At 33.8% G+C, this 7,585-nt stretch overlaps 1 pseudogene; it reads right to left on the reverse strand.

The window, feature by feature from the left end:
* Nucleotides 1-1,281: 1,281 nt before the first annotated feature.
* Nucleotides 1,282-7,301, reverse strand: LOC148204524 (uncharacterized; annotated as a pseudogene).
* Nucleotides 7,302-7,585: the final 284 nt, after the last annotated feature.

Below are 7,585 nucleotides of genomic sequence, written 5' to 3' on the forward strand. Positions count from 1 at the left end.
AACCCTTAAATTTGGTTAAAATTTTAACTTCGGTAAAAAAAATGTCATTTTACTACAGGGATACGTTTCTAAAGATCTGCCTTAAATCCCTTAAAATTTTACTTATAAACATTGCTAAGTATTATTAGCAGAATCGTAAAAGGATGTGATTAAGTCAAAGACAAAAACAGTCTCTTTCTCATCATGAAAGAGAACTAGTCTATTATATGGTACTACTATAGCGTGAATAAAAGATAAACCATATATACCAAAAATTTTAATAAATGATATATATGAATTTGCACATGGATATGTCTATACACATAATTTTGAGATAATTAACATTGTCTAAAATGTAATCTCAATGCAATTCACGTGGCATATTTAATTATTAAAATAATTCTCATGCATGGTGTGTTAAGAATTCAAACACAACTAAATAACCATTTTTAATACCATTTTTTAAAACCCGCAAATATAACCTAAACTTAAGCTACACACTTAGAGAATCAACCTTAAACAACATTATTATGACAACGAACTTAAAATAACTCCACAAAATTTAGAATACTAACATATGAAAACACAATATTGTTATCCAAGTAAACTGAACAACATGACGAGAGACAATGAAAGCACAATATTGTTACTCAGTGAAATTAAAAACAGTATAATTTTGAATTAGACTTAAACTGTGAAAAGACAAAAACCACAACGATTGGATTAAATAATCCCACCACACCCTACCTTGATCCATCCATTAGTGTAGTCAAGGGAAACGATAGCGATTATTTTTTGTCCATAGACAGCGGTTCCGCAACCGAGGTATATACTACCAAGGTACAACGTATATCCCTTTTTGTCTCGGTTCTGAACCGAGTTAAAAAGGTGTATGCTTTTGCCTCAGTTGAAATACAATCGAGGTAGTAGAGGGTTCTATGCCTCAGTTTTAGTTGAACCGAGGTAGTAGAAGATTTTATTTTATTTTCTCAACCTTTCTACAATAGAGGCGACAAAAGAGGGGGTTTAAGTATTTTTTCCTCAATCAGCAATCATTTGGGCAAAGCTCCAAAGCATTGAAACCAAAAATTGTAAACAAGAGATGATGAGCTACTTTTGAAGTATACCAATTTCATTCACAAAATATACAAGTGTGAAATCATCAAACAAAATGATGAGGCTGAGAGCACAACAACTACATCCTCAATTCTACCAGCACAACAACTACACCATCAATTCTACCAGCACAACAACTACACCATCAATTCTACCAGCACAACAACTACACCAGCCTTAACAACACTAACTTTGTAACACATAATCAAAGTACCTTCTTAGTTTGGTGTCACAAGTAGCTTCAGGCTTCCAATTAGAAGGAATAGGGATGTTTGGTGTAATCCAATTAACGCCAACTTGAAACCTCGGCAGGATTGAACCTCTCGGTGGATTGGCAAAGCAAACACTACCCCATACACTCCTTCCCTTCATGAGCATTTCATCGAACAGGTTATGTGCGGGGGTGCCTATCCCGCTAGGGGAGATCAGGATGAGGAGAAAGGGCAGTAGCGGGCGGTAGAGGAGGTTGTCGCGAAAGTGGGTGGCGTCGTTGGTGCCATTGAGGGCCTTGACGCAGACGTCCCAAAAGATCTTGTGATCGAAGACGACCTGGAGGAAAAGAGAGGGGCAGCCTAGCGACAGCGGTAGGGGTTGAGGTTAGGGTTGCTGTTGGGGTTGGAGCGGAGGTTGACGAGGGTGGTGTCGATGGCGCCGCATATGTTGGGGAGGGATGTGAGTTCCTCAAAGGCCTGGGTGGTCTCGAGGAGGCGGTGGTGACCAACGAGTAACAGATCGAGGGAGTAGCGAGGAGGCAGGTGACCATGTTGGTGATTTTGGAGACGAGGTACGGATCGAGGGAGTAGCGGGTAGTGAGGGTTTTGGCGAAGAGGTCGTGGGCAAGGTAGGAAAGGACCATGGCAGTGGCGCAGTCAGAGGATAGGTAGAGATTGGAGAGGGTGATGTGTGGCTTGAGCTTGTCGACGACGTTTTTGAAGACGAGGTAGAAGAGGTCGTAGAGGGAGCACCATTGGGCATTGCCTGGTGGTGTTGGGGTTGTTGGTGGTGGTGGCGATGTTGGGGTTGGGAAGGGAAGAGGAGGAGTAGAGGAGGGACGAGGGGTTGGCAGTGGTTGATGAGAGTGAGTCAGAGAGGAGGGAGGTGGTTGGGTCGAGAGAAAATGTGGAGGTGAAAATCTAATATCAGATTTACCCTCTCTCACCTCCTCTACTGCCTCGATTGGTCAGATAACCGAGGTAGAACCTTTATATCAGAAAAGTTGTCAAGTGAAAGGTCCTTTTTACAAGTGGAATCAGAGTTTTTTGACTCGGTTGTTTTCAGAACCGAGACAGTATCCCCCTTTAGGCATCGGTTCTCGGACAACCGAAGCATATACTTTCGTTAAAACTACGATAATGCCAGCGCGCTTTTATACGCTTTGGTTTCAGTAAAACCGAGACGTATATAGCGCGTTAAAAAATCTTTTTTTACTAGAGATCCGTATTAGCAATTCGAGTAATAATAGAATGAGTAATCAAAACTCACTTTCAAAAAATTGTAAATAATTTCTTATAGAATAATATACTTTAAACAGATTACGTTCATAGAATAACATATGATAGGACTCAAATAGTAGGAAAGTATATTTGTAAAGGAAGAAAAACAGAGTGTAAGACAAATTTACATTTTAAAGTATCATATATTATTAATAAAATAAATAAGAAATGTTAAGAGGAGATTAGAAGTAATTGTAAAGTATTTGCAGATAAGTAAAATAGAATTTAACAGGCATATATGGAGTGGGAATAGAATCAAAAGATAAGAATGCCGACAAGGAATAAATAACCACCAAACCATTATTTTTACCGAAAGTTCATTAGTGCTCTCGAGGTGTAGGACAGTGGGAAGTGCATTTAATAGTGTACATACTAAATCTGTAAAACAAGATCGGAATAGTCCAGAAAAGTCAGAGTTACACTCGTGCAAATTTCCTATAGACGATTAATAGAGATCGTTCTTTGAATGCACAGCCCTTTTATTTCCATACATAATTGACCAAAGTTTTAAAAGAAAGGGGTCCATGATTGCTACCACATACAATGACCTGAAAGCAAAGACTCCAACTATGGGAAAAAAGAAGTTTGGAGACATTATTTGCGGTTTGAATTATCAAAAGACAGTCACAATAATTGAAACTCAACCCCGTGACGTTGGACGATAGTTTGATATTGGTGGGGAGTGAGTTCGAAAAGGAATTGTCCATTTTCAGGGAGAGATTCATTTGTTTGGACATTGAAATGTAAACCAAAGAGTTGATGAGAAGTTACAGAGAGGAGCAGTGATATTTCCCATCACGGCCTTTGCCATTGCGATGCCTATATATTATGATGATGATGATGATGATGATGAAATTAAAGTAAAAGAAAAATTTGATACGTCGCAACTTGTTTGTTGCACATGCAGACGAGCACCTCATAGGGTAGCTAATTAAAGGCAACAATGGTGCTATGTTGGATCAGGGTTCGTACAATAAACACGGCTTCTGATATGTCACTGTGGGTCACACACACTCTTCCCTTGCTGATATAAGAGAGCTTCACCAATAGGGCACAAGTAGAATGGACCCCGACTCTCCCACGTACGGTCACATCCACAATACGTATCATGCACCTTTCGTTTTGGGTTTTTTTTTTTTTATCTTTTACCCTAACGCAAAAGCAAGAAGCAACACAGCGATGGAAAATACAAACATTCACAGAATCAGAAGTTTCTTATAGGGTGTGGTGGTGGTGGGTGGCTCGTCACTGGTGCACCCATTGCAGAGAATGCTTGAGAGGCAAGAGATGACATAAGCAGGAAAATGAAGAAGGCTTTGTAGGCCTCTGTACCCTTCAAGAGTAGGTAAAAGGGAGAGTGACTTTGGTATTGGTCACTTCGTCATACACGTACCTTTTGCATTCAAAATTCATACCTATCAACTTGGTGGTGGTTATGTTTTATCAACCCAACTAACTCCTTTTTCTATTTCTTTTGTCGTAATATAATATAATACGTTAATGTTCTATTATTATTTTTTTTTTTTTATTATTCATTTTATTCAATTGATCATGTGTAATGGCACTGCTTTAGGTATATGCATGTCCATTTTGAGTTATTGGATTCTAAAAGTTTGTGTTAAGTAGCATATAAGTGAAAGATTTTTCAACATATGGTTCAGGACACTTTTCTTTTCTCTTTTGTCTGTTATTAATTATCGGACAACGATTGAAATTTGATCTTACATGTTTGTCAACATTTTCATTCACTGTTTATGGTAAATGAGTAAGCAAAATGATTAGATTTTGTTTTTATAGAAAAATATGGAAATATTATACACAAAAGCATTGGCTGTTAGTTCTCAATAATGTCTTTCTTATAGTCGTATATAATAATACAAAAACTTCTCTCACTAATTTAACAGTATCAATAATTATTGTCTATTTGTACTTTAAGAAAGTATTATCTATGGTGTGAAAATGATATATTGTTTATTGAAATATGTGAATAATGTGATACCTTCGTTTTAACAAACTATTATTTATTTGGTAAGTTTTCACATACGTGATCTCAGTATCTTTTTATTTGATAGATCTCGTGAATTCTACCTAATAATTAAAGGAGACGATGATTTAAATGATTTTTGTATAATAAGAGATCATATTCTTTGAAATATTTATATTTAATAAAAATATTTAATAATAATGTCTTGTTGGTATTCACAAATTTACTAAAACAATTTAAATATAAAAAAAATTAAACAATAAGAGAAAATCAGCATTTAACGTGGGTAAAAAGTATTTAGTAATAAGAAAAAGTAAATTTTAACGTCGATGTACATAAAATGGTCAAGCATCAGTTCTTAAGGTCGACCATAACTAGTGTTGTAAAAAAAAATTAAATTAAATTTTTAATTAAAACAATTTAGCGTCGATTTGACCGATATTAGGGGTGTGTTTGGTTTATTGTGCGGAAGGAGTTGGAGGTGTCAAAAGTGTTATCTTTCAGGGATTTTTGAGATAACCTCCTCATCTCATGTCGCCAAAGAGGGAAGATTTGTGGGGATAATTGGTTTTTTACCAAATTATGTCATTGGTGCAGGTGGTGGAACTATTTCGATATGGTGTGGCTGATTAATGATGGAGCTAGTTTAAGGAAAAGCCGATTCTGTAATCGACTCCATATAATTCATTTAATCGATTATTTTTAAAATTCATTTATTAGATAAAAACATAAATATTTTTATTATTTTTAATATTAATATAATTTGCGAAGACTTGGGCGATGTTAATGATAATAATTAAAAAAAATTACAACATCTCCAAGTTGAAATAATATAAATAAAAAATAAATATTTAAGTATAATGGACTTAGAAGTAAGTATAAATGAAAAAGATGAATATTGAAAAATAGATGAGTATGAATAAGAAAGATAAGAAAACAAATGTATATGAAAAAGATGAAATAAAAATGTAGATGAATGAGATATGAATGTTAATGAATGTGGGAGATGGACAAAAGTGTGTGAAGGAGATTAGTGTGGATGAAATTATAAGGATGAAGAGATTTATGAATGTAAATGAAAAAGATAAATATAATGATATTTATATAAAAAATGAAAAATATAAAATTATAAGTGAAAAGATTTATTGTCTTTAAATCTTGTTCTTTAAACTAAAATAATTTACGTCTATATTCAACCTGAGAAACACAAATATCCATAATAATCTATGTTAATTATAGTAAAATATTAAACCTAATAAGGTTAGTGTATGTGTTGTAACTAACTTTATTTATTTTTAATATTTATTTTAAGTATTTTGTAGGTTGAATCAATGATAATTTAAATAAATATAAATATTTAAAATAAATAAAATTAATGTTAATTTTTTTTTAATTTTTATATTTGTTTAATTTATTGTCGTTTTAATACATTTATTTAATAAAAAAATAAAAATAATTTTGCAATTTTTAAACTTCTTTTTTTCTAAAAAATTAGCTTAATGTAAGATACATTAATGCTAGTGTAACATAAATATTTATTTAATAAAAAAATTTAAAATAATTTTATTTTTTAATTTTAGAAAAATTGTTCATATCGTATTAGAGTCCATTAAACTTACATTAATAATGCCAACATTAATATTTTAAAAATATTATTTTTTATAATAGGAATAGATAACTTTTGTGAAAAATATTTTTTATTTACTATGGAAAGGATTAACTTTTCTAAAAGTAAATATACTGGATAATATATTTTCCAAAACCTCTTAACAAATGTAAAATTATCATTCTCATTTTTATAAAAAATGTATATTGTTTGAAGTTTTACATCAACTAGAGATAAACTAAATTAGAATATACAAGCTGAGTGTAAATTTTATCTTACAAGTAAGTTTTGTAAAGTTAGATTAAGCTTAAAGTCCACTTCTTCACATGGTATCAAAGATATGCTTCAGTGTAAGAAATGTGTTAAAAATCTCACATCGACGAAAGATAAAACCAAAACCAAATTAAAATATATAAATAAGTATCAAATAATATTATCTATTAAAATTTTTTTTAATATAATTAATAAAAGCTTTACTTTTTAAGAATTTGTTAACTCATTGAGACAACTTCAAGTATAACCTAAATTTGTCATATAAAATACATTATGTCTACTTTTAAAACTAATTCATCTCATAAAATGCACTAAATGCATTTTTTTTATAAGTCAAACGCGATCGAATCAATCTCAATACAACCATATTGGTAATTATTCTCTTAATAAAAATGTCTATCATACCAAAATCATTACCTACTTTATGTTTTAAGAATTGTTTCGGTTGTAGGGGGACTGAGTCGTCTAATACCTCCACGTCTCTCTCTTTCAGTCTCTCTGTCGTCCGGTCCCGCTCCCTACTCTTCCTTTCCCTCCTCTGCGTGCGGGTGGAGGAGACCTGCAAAAGATTCTCCGATGCCAAAGTCTTGAGAGCAATGACGTTTTCAATATAACAGTAATAAATGTCCAGTAAATGTCCTCTCCTACCACTCACCTTTGACCTGTATTTATAGTTTTTGTTATGGACTTGGGATTAATGAAAGGTTAATCATGGCCCAACTTCGGCCCAATAGCTTTTAGCAACTACTTACCTTAATCTTAATCTTAATCTGGTCAACTGACAGTAGGGTCGGCCGGCCTCCTGATATCTGGTCTTATAGCCGGCCGGCTCATATGAGTTGCTGTTCATCCAGGTTACGAGCGACAAAGTCGCGTAACTGGGTAATTACTGGTCCTACGAACGTCCGGTCTATACGCTGTCGGTCCCTACTGGTACATAATACGGACGCCCGATCTATACGTTGTCGATCCCTATTGGTACACAATACGAACGCCCCGTCTATACGCTACCCGGTCCCTACTGGTACACAATACGAACGCCCGGTCTATACGTTGCTCCGTCTCTACTATACAAGAATAATTATTTGACCATTTATAACATAACTATCAACAATTATAAAGACCTCTATTTAC

This window comes from Vigna umbellata, chromosome 1, assembly GCF_029865625.1.
Source record: "Vigna umbellata cultivar VRB3 chromosome 1, Vumbellata_1.0, whole genome shotgun sequence".
Classification (NCBI taxonomy): domain Eukaryota; kingdom Viridiplantae; phylum Streptophyta; class Magnoliopsida; order Fabales; family Fabaceae; genus Vigna; species Vigna umbellata.